The following is a 16,456-nucleotide window of genomic DNA, read 5'->3' as shown; positions in this document are numbered from 1 at the left end:
GCCAACCTGGTGAACACAATCTTGACTATCCGGTGAGCTTTGCTAGCAAGACAACTCACAAATACAAAGATAAACTACTCCACAATGGAGAGGGAAGGACTAACCATGGTATTTGCTATAAAGAAGTTTCAAATTTATCTTTTGGCTATGCCTTTCACCTTCTTTGTGGAGCATCAAGCTTTGACTTATCTTGTAAATAAACCCTACACTACAGGGGGTGTATAGCTAGAATTGTTGCTTTTAGAGTTTGACTTTTCTCTAGTAGTGTGCAAGGGCAAGCAGCATTACGTGGCTGATCACATGTCTCGCATACCCATAAGAGAGGCTGTTGGATAGGGGATTGTAGATGACCTACCCGATGCACACTTGTTTAGCATGTCCAATGAAAGAGACTTGTTCAAGGCAAACTTAACCCCATATTGGGCAAATGACATAGTCAAGATCTTAAAGCACAGATTACCTGAGAGACCTATCGAAAAGGCCAGGCTAGAGCACCTTATCCTCAAGATTTAGCCCTAACAGTTAACTGTTGGCTAGCTCTATAGATTGGGACACAGGATGGCTTATTGCAAAGATGTGTGTGTGAGCACGAAATGCATGATGTGCTAACTGAAGCACATGTTGGAATTGCTAGTGGAGGGAACTTCAACAGAGATGCCACAACCCCAAGGTGCTTCAATCTCAACTGTGGTGGCCCATCCTTTTCTTTGATGCTGATACATTCATCAAGTACTATGGCAAGTGCCAAAGGACCAAGGTCCATGTTCGTAAAGATAAGATGGAGTTGACCTTGTTCATAGTATGACAACCCTTTGAAAAATGGGGAATCCACTTCATTGGGCTGATCAATCCCATGACATAGTATTCCTAAGCCAAGTACATCATAGTGGCCACTAATCATCTCACAAAATGGGCCGAAGCTGAAGCCACCAGGAACAATGATGTTAGAACTACGGCTAAGTTCCTTTGAGAACAAGCGATCTCACGATTTGGCTGCCCCATTGTGATGGTTAGTGACCAAGGCACTCACTTCATTAACAAAGTAATTGCCCACTTGCTTTCCATCTTCTTAATCATCCATAGGAAATCATCACCATACTACCTTGAAGCTAATTGTTAGGCGGATTCCACAAATAAGATCCTAGTGAATGTGCTGACTAAAGTAGTCTATGCCTCATGCTATGACTGGGACAACAAGCTCATGGAAATGCTATGGACTTATAGGATAGCCTACAAGGCGGCATTGGGGTAAACACCCTTTAAGCTGACCTACGGGACCAAAGCGATCTTGCCAACTAGTAGAGTTTTTTCTTCCAAGCTTGAGAGTAGTAATACAAGAGAGATGGGATGGAAAGGAGGCATGGATGGTACACCTAATAGAGCTAGAACGTCTTTCTGAGACCCCACTCTTAGCTACCCATGTTCTAATTTGAGAAAAATCACGACGCAAGAGTTGATTTGAAAAGAATGTTAAACATCATGACTTCGAACAAGGTGACCTTGTATTGCTATACTCTGTGAACGACCATAAGCAAAAAATGAAATTCAAAGGATTAGGGCCCTTTAAAGTTTGCAACATTAGTCGAACCGGCAATGTCAAGCTTGAGACCTTACAGGGCGAGGGCATAGGCTTCTTCAATGGTAGTCGCCTCAAGAAGTACTACCCTCCAATCCATCCATGGCATGAGCCACCAATGGTGCAGCCCCTTGTAAATGTAAGAGTGGCATGTATATCACAAAGATCAAGGACACGGATGAGGAAGCAGTAGCACCCACTTACTTGCGAATAACAATCGTACTCAAAAAATACACGCTTTTGATGCACTTATCGAATGAGGGAGCTAACTTCAACATCCTTACCCATGAGCATTGGACTCTCATTGGTCATCCCCAATCGAATGCTAAGCTCAACCCATTCGAGGGGTAGTCCTACCCCACTTCTCGGAAAGTGCAAAGTAGCGGTCTCTATCGAGCCTAAAATCCTCCCTACGATCTTCTATGTGTTACCAAACATGAAGGATGCTAGTAGGGAATCGTTGTTAGGCTATACATTTAAGAAGAAAGCCCATTGCAATGTTGACTATAACTCGCAACGCATTCACCTTGCCATTGGCAATGTTTGGATAGTAGTGGCTTTTAGCAAAAGGGTTACATAGCTCCATCACAACCTGTAGTACCACCAATAGAGAAAATGAGTGCAAGGTCTAAGGAGGGGGTCGTAACTTGTCCCACCCTGCCAAAACAAACCGCCCGCAACCCAAACGAGACATATCCAGGACCACTGAGCAACATCTCAAATTAGAGCCCAAATGATAACCAAAGCTACCTAGAAGCCACCCTACATGAGATTGTAACCACAGAACCTCACGTCCTAGGCCTAGGAGGCAAAGCTAATGCTACCGAAATAGATGAGCAGTCAAGCCATGATGGGTACCCAAAGACCTGTTGCGCACACAAGGCTACTATGAAGGCAACAACTGGATTTGGTTGCCCAAGACCAAGAGCGATGTGCGTGCTCCTCAATCCAAGCCCTCTAACCCATCTCCAAAAACTTTGAAGCCACCTAGAACAAAGATATTGCCCGAACTAAAAGCCACCAAACCCATAGAGTCTCGATGGGTCTATCGACCAAAACCGCAACCTACTGTCCCTCAACCGACGCAACCCGACACTCTCAATGTCACTATTGTTCCACAAGTAGGAAGTAGTGCAACCTCGAAGTCCCCCCAGATAAGTCCCTCACACAAGCCACCGATAAGAGCTCCACTGGCCAATCCATGCACCATGCCTCAATTGCTAAGTTATCTAGCCCCCCAACCTCCTACATACCTTAGATCCTCTTATAAGTGTGGATCTATTCTCACTTTGGCCTCCAATTTAGCCAAGAATACGGGGGATGACTTGGTCACTTGCATTCGACGTTTGGATGCCACCATCATTATGCTTGCTAAAAGCTATGAGCGTTGGGAAGAGCCTTTGACAACTAATGTACACACACTGCCATGCACCATGGAAGAATCGAAATTCATGTTTGTTAAAGTCCCCATGGTAGTAGCTGAGGAGTTGATTGCTAATGGAATTTCTCGAGAGTAAGCTCACAAACAATGAAGGGACCTCCTATAGCAAGAGCAAAATCTCTGCAACCCGTCAAGAACTAAACCAGCTGAAAACACTAGTTGACTACTTTGACTCTTCTTTTCTACGGAGATGGTATGCTCTCTATCTCCAATGGAAACAAGAGGGTTGCCAAATCATGACCAATGCTGAGCAGAGATGCGCCATCAAAACCACGGAGTATGATCCAACGTACGTAGCTCGTACCTCCTTCAGAGTATTGGTTATCATCCATAATCGACCCTTAGAAAATCATGTTATGGTCCATCCTTACTTGGATCACATCCCGAGTGAGGAAGAACTACACATTGCTAGCCAAATCAACTCTGGTGATTTCCTAACTAATGTCCTGACCTACATCACACATGTCAGCATTTGACCTCACATGGACCATCATGCCACCTTAAAGTACAACCTGTAGTTTGGCACTTGGCTCATGAAAAAGTAAAAGCATCATGCCCATGCGCTTAATGCCCTTCACCCTTCATCCTCCAATCCTAGGAAGGATTTGCATCATTCCTAGGGGGGAGGGGGAGTAAGGAGGAAAATAAAACCTCAGAGGAGCACGAATGATAAAGCATAAAAAGGGGAGGCAGACATGAGGAAAACTTTGAGATCGAAACCCAAAAGTAAAAAGGTGAATAAAAAGACTTTGTGCTTAAGAAGAATAGTCAAGAGATGCCTATTGTGGGAATTTACGGACTGCCTGAAGCAAAAATTTTCATTCTATATTTGAAGTCCCCTTGTTTCATTGTGTAAAGTTACTATCTTTTGCTTTCATGTTAGAACATGGTCTTGCAAGTGAACTAATAGAAGTCGTTGTATCTTTATAGGAACCCAAAATGGCAACACAAATTCCATTATCAGAAGAAGAGCATAATAGGTATCGATTGGCCATCGAGACAAGAGTCTTCAATCAACTCAAGTACCGTAGCATATCGGCAACCTAAAGGAACTAATAAATGTTGAAGATGCAGTGAAGAGGATGATCAACTAGTACAACCTTCACGAATATGTGGAAAAAGCTAGCCAAGAGATCAACCACATCTGATGCACAGAGTTCTTGAGGACCTTTGATGTAAGCAAGGGCAATAGCATGGCAAGTATTAGGTGAGGAGGCTCTTCCAGGAAGGTCAAGGTTGCACTAAGGCCATAACTGGTGGAGAAAGCATTAGGGCAGGTGAATTCCAAGGAAAAAGATAGAAGAAATGAAGCAAAGAGCCGAAGAGTGGGTAGCTAGAATTAGGAAAGAGTGAAAGACTTAGCAAGCCATCTAGCCCATGTGAAGATCAATAGAGTGCTAGAAGAGAGTAGGGAAGAGGCACTGGAGACGAGGATGGTGGGCCAACAACATGCCTTCCTCAACACCATCTTAGATATCACACAACCTAAAGAGGAGGAGGCCATGGAAATTTCGAAGAAGAAGCTAGAAATTTCCCGTAGAGCCATAAGGCATGGCTTGTGTGCTCACACGCAAGAACTAGAGACCCATCTAAGCTAAACACACACCATACACACAAGAGGAAGCTCATTCAAGAACACAAAAAGAGAGATGGAGGCCAAAACATTTTATTGTTGGTTTCCTCTTCTTCTATTTCACACAATACAATGTACCCAACGTATAGATAAGATACAATATAAAGGAACATGGTCTACAAAGTCAAATAATGCATAACTAACAATACTAATTAATCGGTACTATAACTATGCTAGCCATAGATAGATGTAACAACCAAATATAATAAGTAATAAGTCAGCGGCCATGTGAGGATCATAATGATCACCGATGTGCTAAGTGTAGACGTGTAGACCCATCTAACCAGGTGGTCTATCTGAAATGCAGTGAGCTAAGGAAAATGGGCAATATAGCAAGCACAAATCACACTAGCTATATTGACCTTATAGCTAGTTGTTTTGCTCAATTTGGAGACTCAATCACTGATGTATACTACAACCTTGGAGCAAGTCTTAAGAGGAAGGTACAAGCTGAGAAGTAGGTAAGATCAAATGCATACCTTTGAAATTGAAGCTATGGCTATCATGAATAAATAGACTATAGGTATTGGAATTGGGCTAAAGCAATGGCAGGTGAAGCTCCTTGATCTTAGCTCTAATACTAGTTCAAGCATTATGATACTTTTTTATGATAGTGCTTTTGATGCTTTTGCTTTTGAGGATTAATTAAAACAACAACTCAAGCAAAGGTCTCAAAGTAAAGAATAACATGAAACAACAACTCAAAGCATTTTGATGGTAATGCTTTTGTGAGATAATGATTTTGAGAGTTCCCATTTAAAAGGCATTCTTTGTTAATACTTCAAAGCAAAGTGTGATTTAGACTTCCCATTATTTTATCATTTTAACAAAAAGTAATCTCTATCAACAAAACCAAAAAGTTATGATGTAATAGAAAAACAATTGTACTAAAAAAGTAATCATACTAGCAAAGCACATTGGCAGATGTGGAGAGATGTAAAGCATTCCAAGGCAAAGTATAGTAAGTTAAGGAACACTTTCTAAAAGGTACATAGCTAATTATGATCCTTTCAATTCAATATTTATGCGGATCCCAAACACAACAATGTTGTTAGTCTTCTCTAAATGCCTTTGTTTTGCTTGGATTATAGGTTGGTTAGTTTATCACCACCTCGTCTCTAGTCATCTCTATAGTCACCTAGTCTCTCAATATGGAAGCATCATTTCATGTTTTATTTGACCAGCAAAAAGATTATTTTGTTATTTAATTATAGTTTAGTTTGAAAAACTAATTAGTTAATTACTTAGTAATGGCTAGTATCCAATGTTGTAAATAATTAGTTAGTGATGGTTTGATATATTAGTCAGTAATGAGAGAGAGAGAGAGAGAGAGAGGGATCGTGTGTGTGTGTGACAAATTAGTCAATTCAATATAATTTATTATTAGTTACTTTAATTCTTATAATAAATACAATTAATTACATATATTTATGTGTATAGTGAAATATGGTGTACTTTTTCTTATTTTTGGAAAACAAAAGTCTTACTCTATAGTATTATATAGATAATATTGTTATTCTTGTAAAAGAACTCTACTTTTGCACAAAAAACAAGGAAGAAAGCTTGCACGACATAAAGCAAGAGACTAATTGGGTACAATCTCCCCCCATGCCTTGTGTGAGCGCTCCACAAAGCATGTATTTTATATATTATTCATATTCAAGCTCAAAAAATAGCCCAATTTACAATTAGCACGCTTTAGCTTTTGTGTTTGCTTTTGTGCCACTAAAGAATTAAAGCTATTGGGCGCCCAAGGAGTCAGGCGGTACCCAAATACAATGTCCAATACAAATATTTAAATCGTGCACCCATGCACATACAAAAGTAATAAATAAATATCAAGCGCTTTAATAAATAAGCGCGTCAAAATATGGGCGCCATGCCTAAGATACACGCCCATAAAAAATTGATAATAATTTGAATACACGCTATCCTCCAATGCTTCCCAATGCCACCGCTGCTTGCTCTACACATCAACTGAAGCATTCACAATTGTTAGAAAAATAATACAATTAAACCGAAAAAAGTGAATACCTAGCAGTCTTCAGCTACAAAAATAAATAAATTGGTTAGAACTCAATCCTAACCTTAATTTATTACGAGTGCGCACTCTAAACTCATAAACATTTATTAATTTAAATATATATTTTGCGGAATCACCTGCTATGGAATCACCCACTTACACATTAAATTAACAAAACGCCCGAAAAGGATAGGCATCCCCATCGACTTTTTGCACAAAGAATCCACCTTGTGTATGAGCCCCGGTAATAAAATTTTACGGAATCCACCGCGAAACCTCACGGGATCCATTGTGGAATATGCCTATTGGCATCATACCCCCGGGATGGGATAGCAATTGTCCTCAATTGCTATTAGCTCAATGTGGAGCTAACAATGTGGGAAAAGCACTTAGGTCTCTAGTGTGCATCCATTGGGCCTCTTCAAGAGGATGATTTTTAAACTTAACCAAATATCTAGATTATCTATGGCTAATTCTAATGGTCATAAAGTCTGTATCTATAATAGTTTCAGGCTCAAGAATTTCAGTTTGCTCGTCTAGCAAAGGAGGGTTTTCATAGACAGGATGTACAGGTAGTTGTCCTCTAAAAGGTCGTAATAAACTGATATGGAAGGTGTTGTGGATTTTCCAATGTTGTGGTAATTCTAGTTTAAATGCATTGTCATTAATTTTGTATATGATTTTGAATGGTCTATGAAATCTAGGTGCTAATTTAACAACGGGGTGTTTATCTACACTTTGTAATCTTCGCTTTTCAATTCGTAACCAAACATAATCATCAACTTTAAGACTCATAGCTTTTCTTTTCTTGTTTGCTTGTTTTGTGTATGATTGCTGGGCTTTAGCAATCATATCTTTAACTTCATAAAAAATAGTAGCATGCATGTTAGCAATATCATCAACAGTTTGAATTTTATTTGATAATGATGTAACAAGTGTAGGCAATCGATATCCATAAATAATTTCAAATGGTACTTTCTTTGTAGCTGTATGTGGTGTGTTATTATATGCAAACTGAAGTAAATGTAGATATGTATCCCATGTGTGTGGTCTTGAAATTGTGTAGGCACGCAAAAGATCTAAAATGGTACTGTTAATAGCTTCTGTTTGACCATTTGTTCAGGATGAAATGCAAATGAAAAATCAATCTTTGTTCCTAAGTTAGCAAACAAAGTAATCCAAAAATTATTGCAGAATCTAGAATCACGATCTGAAATAATGACTTTTGGTAAACCATGGTTAGTGAAAACAATTTTCAAAAAGAATTGAGCAGCTTGAGATGGAGTTAAGGTTTTCTTGCATAGAATAAAATATGCTTGTTTGCTAAACCTATCTACAATAGTCTAAATCATATCATGATTAGTTTTAGTGTTAGGTAGACCAGTGATAAAATCCATTGAAATATGTTCCCACATGGTCGTGATGGAATGGATAATGGCATTAGTAGGCCATATTGTTTACCATGGTGTCTTTTAACTTGTTGACAAATTAGGCATTCCGATACAAAATTAGATACATTGGTGTCCATGTGTGGCCAATAAAAATCTTCAGTCAATGTATGCAAAGTAGATATAATTCCTCTATGACCTTGATATGGGAGACAATGAATTTCATGCAAAACAAATGATCGAAATGAAACAATCACACATAATCTTTTTTCATAAAACATAAATCCATTAGTGTAAGACAATGAATCAATAGGAATCCAATTATTTGCAACTAGTTTATTCCAATCAGCTTGAAAAGTAGGATCTTGGTGATAAGTATCTTTCATAGGGATAAGGGAATCAAATGATATCACAAAAATATTGTGAATTGTCGGTCTTCTACTCAAAGCATCAGCAACAACATTCTCTTTTCCAGGTTGATATTGTATAAGGGGGTGAAAACTTTGAATAAAAGTAGCCCATTTAATGTGCTGGTCAGATATTTGTGGTTGACTAAGGAGATGTCTAATGCTTTGTTGGTCAGTTTTGATCATGAATTCAGATCCCATTAAATAATGTTTCCATTAACGTAAGGCTTGTACTACTGCTAGCAATTCCTTGTCATATGTAGAATATTTAAGTTCAGTTGGTTTGAGTTTGCAGCTAGAGTAGGCTATGGGATGAGAATCTTGCATAAGGACTGCTCCTATTCCAGATCCACTAGCATCAGTAAGTACTAAGAAAAAGGGTCTATTGAAGTCAGGTAATTGTAATACAGGAGCATGAGTTAAAGCATGTTTCAGCAAATCAAAGGACTTTTGTTGATTGTCAGACCAATTATACACGATACCCTTCTTTAAGAGTTTTGTCAAAGGTAATGCAAGTAATGAGAAATTCCTCACAAATTTTCTATAAAAGCTAGCAAGACCTAGAAAAGAACGTAATTCATGCACATTTTTGGGTATTGGCCAATTTGAAATTGCTTCTAGTTTTTTAGGGTCGACTTTAATACCTTTTGATGAAATAATATGTCCTAAATATTCAATTTATGTTTGAAAAAAATCACTCTTTTTTGGATTAGCATATAATTGATTGTCTTTTAATAATTTAAAAACTAAAGACAAATGTTCATAATGCTCATTCTCATTTTTACTGAAAACTAATATGTTATCAAAGAAAACAATGACACAGTGCTGATGTTTCAAAAATATGCAATTTATCGTACGACTGAATGTGGCTGGTGCATTAGTTAAACCGAAAGGCATAACCAGGAATTCATAGTGTCCAAATTGTGTTCTAAATGCAGTTTTGAATATATCAGATTTGTCCAATCTTACTTGATGATATCCAAATTTAAGATCTATCTTGCTGAATATGGCAGATTCTTGTAGCTTGTCCATAAGATCGTCTACCCTAGGAATCAGGTATCTATTCTTAATAGTAATTTTATTTAGGGCACAATAATCAATGCACATGTGATAGGTATTATTTTTCTTCTTCACTAATAAGACAGGTGCACCAAATGGAGAACTACTAGGTCTAATTAATCCTCTGTTAAGCAATTCGTCTATTTGGTTTTGAATTTCTTTCTGTTCAATTTGGTTATGTCTATAAGGTGCTTTACATGGTGGTTGTGATCCAGGAATTAAATCTATCTTATGATCTTCAGAATGTACAGGTGGTAATCCAGGTGGTAAATCAGCAGCAAAACAATCTTGAAATTGGGAAAGAAATTGTGCATATCTAGGATGCGTCTGGTTTTCTTTAGCTTAAATTTCATTCACCCATATTAAATAGGATTTGCTACCTTTACGTAATGCACGTTTAGCCTGAGTATGAGTAAGCAATGGAAAATTATTGGAAGTGTGCATACCATGCAGTGTAATTTGTTTTTCTTGAAAATAAATTTTTATTGAATGCGTAGAATAATCTATATCAAGATTGTATTGATGACGCCAAGGCATTCCTAATATAATGTCACTAGACTGCAAAGGTACAACTAAGAAATTTCTTCGTTCAGTATAATCACCAATTTTAATTTCTAAATTATGCACCTCTTGTGTTCCATTATATCTCGTACCTAAGAATGTAGCCTTGATGCGATAATGTGTAGAAACAGTATGTAAATTCAATTCTTTGACCAATTTTGCAGAAATAAAGTCGTGTGTGCTCCCATCATCATGTAAAATAGTCTTTTCTTTACCATGCACAAAACATTTCATTGTTAATAAGAAATGGGGAGTTGGCATACCTGGCAAAGTATCGGAAGTAGTACTAATGTCGTCATCATCTTTCGTAAAATCCGACATCTCTTCACATTCTTCATCTTCTATTGCTCCCAGATAATTGATATGAACAGATGGCTTTTTGGATTGACAATTGGCTACTAGATGTCAAGGTTGATGACATTTGTAACAAACTATGGGTTTTGCTTTGGATACATTATTGGTAATGGCAGGAAGTTTAGGAATGTTGGTATTTGACTGAAGAGATGGCTTAGGGTTTGGATTTGTGTTTGATGGCAAGGCAGGTAGTCCTGTCCAAGATTTACGGAATGAAGATGGAAGAAAACGACTTTGATTGAATCTTTGAAATTTTGAATTGAATTGTTTGGAACCAAAGTTACCATTAGTTGGAAATTGTTGTGGTCGCTTATCTCATCCACGAATTTTTTCTTCAGTGTCATGGGCCAAGGAAATTGCATCTTCAAGGGTTGTTGGCTTGAACATATTGACCTCCGCATAAAAATGTCCAAGTAGGCCAGACATAAACTTGTGTTTATGAGTTGCTTCAGGTACATCTTCGAGCATTCGTAGTTGCAATAGAGCATTCCAGAAATGCTTAGTATATTGTGAAATAGGTTCGCAATCCCTTTGTTGTAGAAGATTCCATTGTTTGATTGCTTTTTCGTGGAATTGAGGTGGAAGGAAATTCTGCAAAAAATTATTTTGGAAAGTCTCCCAGGTAGTGGGACAATCAACGCTTTTGCAGACAACAGTCCACCATAAGGATGCTCAGTCAACTAAATGGTTAGTGACACATTTAATTTTATCTTTCTCTGTCAGAGAGAGAACCAGGGAGGGAGAAAGAGGAGAGAGAAGACTGCAGAGGAGAGAGAAAGACTGCAGGAAGAGAGAGAATAAGAGTGACGAGGAGAGAGAAAGACAAGAAAGAAGGGAAAGCCATAGAAGCTGTGAGCAAGAAGGAAGAGAAAGATTGTAATTGTATTAATGTGTCAAAAAGATATGTAAAATTACATGTCCTCTCCTTTTATACCAATGTTAATATGACATGGCATAATATCAATGTTATTTACACTAATTCCTTATTCTCAGCTTCTTACAATCCATCCCTTCCCAAAAGTTTTTGTCCTCAAAAACAAACCTGAAAGACTAGAAAAGGATAGATGAAACAGAGTACTACTCTGATACAAGGGCTACAAAAATAGGAAAAACACTAGTTTGTACTAAGTAGTAGAGAGGATCATAAGTGGGAAAAGTGAATAGGCCATATGAACATCCATTTTGAAATGATAAAACTGAAAACTGAACCATCATAACTCCCAGAAAGGACACCTGCAAGAAATAGACAACTTGCTGTCTACTACAAAACCTGCTGTAGTAAAAATGGAGATATCTTGTGATGGGCATATCCAAATCAAGTGTGCTATGAGTCAAAAGAAAACTCATTAGACATACTTGCAACCCATATAGATATCCTTCTTTTGTAATCAAACCAAAATTGAAGCTGAACCAAAACAGTAAGCTGTCCAAAAACTGTCTGCAATAGAACCAGAGATAAATGGACTAATTTTCAGCCAAATAAGCCTCTCAAAGATGAAAATTCTGAACCCCAATATGGATGTTGGCCTAATGAAGGTGCAAAATCCTGCTCAAAACCTCCTGGATCAAAAGGTATTCCGTCATAATGATTGTCCAAGAGAATAAAATGCCTCTCAACCACATACTTTAATCCACTCGGATCAAATGGATACGATGAAGTATCCCCAAAATCAAGTCCATGATCACATCCATAATCCCCCGGATCATAGGGAAGCACAATGCCATCTTCATATTCATGTATGCCCAAATCGTGTATTATGTCATCAGCAGACATGTGCCAGTCATCATAACCATGATCAAGGTACTCATTATCAAATGCGTTCAATGGCTGTTGTAAACCTTGATTAAGTGTAAAATGATGCTCAAGAATATCATCATGAGGTTCCTCTAAGAGTCTAAAACCTTCAACATGACCAATGAAGATGCCATCAGCTTGTACATCTTGCTCATCTGCAAGTGCTTCATGTAATTCATCAACAAAGATACCATCAGCTTGTACATCTTGCTCTTCATTGTTCCCTTCTTGTACATCTTCTTGGGCTTGTACATCTTCTTGGTCTTCTTCTTGCTCATGCTCTTGTTGATCATGTTGTTCATTATCCAAATCTTGTTGTTGAAGAGATGGATGCTCATAAGCATAAGCATGTTGACCATAATAACCATTTTGCTGCCAAGGTTTAATAGAATGATACTCTGCATTATGATATGGTACATCATATTTATAAGCATTAACATGCTGTCCAGATGTACTTGCATACTCCTCATATTCATTTGCACGTTGTTACTGTTCGTATTCATAAGATGCATGTAGATCATAGTGTATACCATCAGCATATACATGTTGTCCATAAGCATAAGCATTTGATTCAAGTGTACCATCAGCATATAGATGATGGCCATAAGCATAAGCATTTGATTCAGGTCTTGCTATTTTTTCCATAACCGCCTTTATAAGAGCAATACACTAATCAGTCAAAACTCCAAGTTTGTCAATTCTAGCTTGTGTTTGAAGCCAACCTTGTCCAAGTTTGTCAATATTAGCCTGTGTTTGAAGCCAACCTTGTTCACTAGAGCTGGAGCTACTGATCTCAGCTGCCATTGCAGTCAAGTTGAAGAGATATGTTGTTCCTTGAAAAATATAAGTCCAAATAAGGTGTATGATAGCTTGACTCGAAGGTTAGGATATCTAGTATCAAGTAGAAATCCTGGTTTGAATTTAGGAGTAGCAATACCCCTCTCTGTTTAAGAATTTCCAAAACTGTCCATAGTGAACTGTCTGCACAAAATTGGCTCTAATTTGAGAAATATGTGTCCAAATGAAGCATTTGATAGCTCCGCTCGAAGCTTGTGATGCCTAATATCCACTCCAAGTGTTCTTTTCTCGTTAGAATGAGTTGACAAATTTCAATAGCAAAATTACCAAATCTTTCTTGTTATTACAACACCCTGGCTGAAACAGAGCAACTCAAATGCCGATAAGCTAAAGCAAAGAAATTCTCCAAGTGCAGAAGAAAAGCATGTGGTATGGGAGGTTGAGCTGAAAGTTGCTCAACAACAGCACATGACACTTGTGACTGAGAAATCAAGCTCACTCTCTGAAATCTCAAGGTCCCTTGAAACACATGATCTAGCTCAATTTGAAGCCTTGGGAGCTCTTGTTGTTACATGCTTTGTAAGCTCGGTCAACTTCATAGCAACATAGCAAATCATGGATGTGCTTTGGAGTGTATGTAAACATAGGAGAAACCACCACTCAGATCAGACTTTCAGGTAAACAAGCCTTCTATAAAAGTGAGAGCTGCAACATTGTCAGCATGGTCCTTCCTTTTTAACTACTATGCCTTCCAGTAAAATAGTAATCCATCACATGCCAGAGTGCCTATCAATCTTGTCATCACAGCTAGGAAAGCAGCCTGCATTTACAGAATATTTATGCAATTATTCAGAGCATGCTGGTAATGACATTCTTTGCAAAAAGTTGTCTCTGCATGAGGTAAGGTCCGGTGGCCATCAAAGAAGAAGCAGTTTCAAAAATCAAATCCAGAACTGGAAATACAGAAGCGTTTCTTAAACTGATGTTGCCTTCACTTGAGAAGGAAGGTCACAATGGGAGCATGCCACTATCCCCTTCTTGACTAAATTTCTAAACTCCCTCAAGGGCATGCTGTCTCATGTGGATATGATCTACTGCATTGTTCAATATTTCTGTTATATGACCAATCTACAGATGCTGTAATGAAATCACCTCCAACTTCAAAATGTTGGGGCCTTCTGAAAAGACTTCACTGCTGAGGCAGCTTGTGGTCAAAGTATGAAACAGGGCTGCAAAAGAGTCTGTGTCTTCTTGAAGATGAGTCTTCAAAAGACAATAGAGAGACTGCTGAATCTGATGGGTCAGAGCCTCCGTTGAATGAAGATTATGCAGACAATAGAGAGACTGCTGAATCTGATGGGTCAGAGCCTCTATTGAATGAAGATGATGCCAGCAGTACAGTTCCGCCTTATGCTTCCTTAAACAACCGCTTTCTCTCTTGTTGGTTGAAATGAGCACAATAGTAAAAGGCTACTGCGTATAGCCATGAATCGTTGTGAACAGCCACGAGAGAGAGCCAATCCTGATCCTTCAACCTATCTCTTGCAAAGTTAACACCTAGAGCAGGCTCAGGGAGCTCTGGAATTCGAGCTTGTCATGGAGACTTTCGAGTACTAGAGAGAAATAGAAGCCTGGGCCGTCAACTGTTCAATAGAGGTCTATGTTTGCTGATCCATCAGTGGAGATTCAAGATCTCACAGCTTGGGCCAATGGTTCAACAACTGATTCATAGGTTCCAACTTCAAGGCTTGGTAATCATGAGGAGAGTACAACGGCTTTTACTCTGCAGCAAGTTGCACAACAGCAGATGGTTCCACTCAGCTTTTGTTGTGCTTATACAACTGTTGCAGCCTTTAGAGTCAGCACGTTTTGTAGGACCTAATTCAGATGAATCTACTGCAGGAGTTGGGGATGGAGGAGATCCACAGAAGAGCTGAGTTCTTGAAGGGTTCAGTCTCTGGCTCATCTCCAAATCATGTTCATGGTCTTCACCACAGCAGCCAGATGACCACAAAAGCATAGTATTGTTGGCTTTTGAGACAATCAAGAAAATAGTCAGAGAGTATTTTCCATACATAACCGAAACAGAGACAACTACAATCACAGATTGTGTTAACTGTCTTATTGCATTCACAAACAGCAGATTTAATCAGGATGTCAGTTTGAATGCAATTGCATTTTTACGATTCAGAAGGTTAACCAAGTAAGAGGCAAATACTGAATGTGTAAGAGAGAAGATTAATCAGGAGAAAGGCATTACAGCCTCCTGAGCAGTGACAAGAACCTGTTCATGGCTACAGATTTGCAGCAGAGTTTGGTTTCTTATGCTGCTGTTGCTGGTGGCAATGCAATCATGGCAGGGTATGCAGATGGAGACCCCGAATCTTCATGCATGGCTTTAAAATGCTTGCAACATTTGCCTCCCCTGCATAGTAGGTTCAGCTATACGACCTGTAACCGCATGTTTATCTGTTTGATTGAAGGCCTCTTCATCTATTGTGCAATTGTTGATGAGGCTCTTAGCAAGACCAAAGCATTCATGTTCTTGGAGCATGTCAGGGATGCATTCAAGGTGCTTCTGCAGCAACAAGGCTCTGATAGAGTGAACCCTCCACCCTACTTCTTGGATAAAGAGATGGCTCCCTTTTTTTTTTGAGCATCTTGCAACCCCACTTGTTGGCACACCACAGAAAGAAAAGGATCGCATACAAGAGGAACTCCAGGCACAACGGTATGTAGACATTGACTTTGAAATCAGCTCACCCTCTGCTATTGCACCTCTGCATGAGAGTGATCAGGATTTTGACCAACAAACGGAACAGAAACCTGTGGGCACTCGGTTACTATGCTTTCCATGGATTGGTAAAGGTAAATCAGACAGTGAAAGGCCCCTGTGTTCAAATTTGGTCGAAGCACGGAAAACATTGGTCCTTTTGGTGTATGCCGAATTACCAACAAGACATAATCTGAAACTTGCTTCTTGATCTGGCTTCGTTTGTTGACGCCGGTGCACTTTATGACATCACAACTAGCATCATCAGTATCATCGTTATCATTTGCGGTACTGTGCATCCTGCTGGCAGCCAGTGGTCGAACAATATGCAAGAATGCATTGCGAATGATGATGTCCACGATCATGAAGAAGACATCTCAAAATATCGTGATGTAAGCAGCGGCCATAGCTTCAATGGCGAGGAGCCTCAGATTGAACAAGATTCCAGGGGAAAAAGAACAGAGAAGGAATGCCATTTCTGCTTTCCAATCCGCCATTGCATGTTGAAGAAGAAGAAGGCGAAGATGAAGAAGAAGGAGAAGCTGACATGGTCCAGAAGTTGTTGCATTGGGTCATTGTCGGCCATTGCTGACAAGAAGAAGGAAGGTTGTGGCAACATTACTACTGGCAACCGGCAGTCCAACGCTA

General features: G+C 39.0%; 1 pseudogene; it reads left to right on the top strand.

Moving 5' to 3' along the window:
- Nucleotides 1-15,266: 15,266 nt before the first annotated feature.
- Nucleotides 15,267-16,019, top strand: LOC148018315 (phytolongin Phyl2.1-like; annotated as a pseudogene).
- Nucleotides 16,020-16,456: the final 437 nt, after the last annotated feature.

Source organism: Lygodium microphyllum, chromosome 21, assembly GCF_053477565.2.
Source record: "Lygodium microphyllum isolate KBCC chromosome 21, Lygodium_microphyllum_v1.1.10, whole genome shotgun sequence".
NCBI lineage: Eukaryota > Viridiplantae > Streptophyta > Polypodiopsida > Schizaeales > Lygodiaceae > Lygodium > Lygodium microphyllum.
Note: the sequence above shows the minus strand (reverse complement) of the source record. Positions and strands in the feature narration are given on the sequence as shown.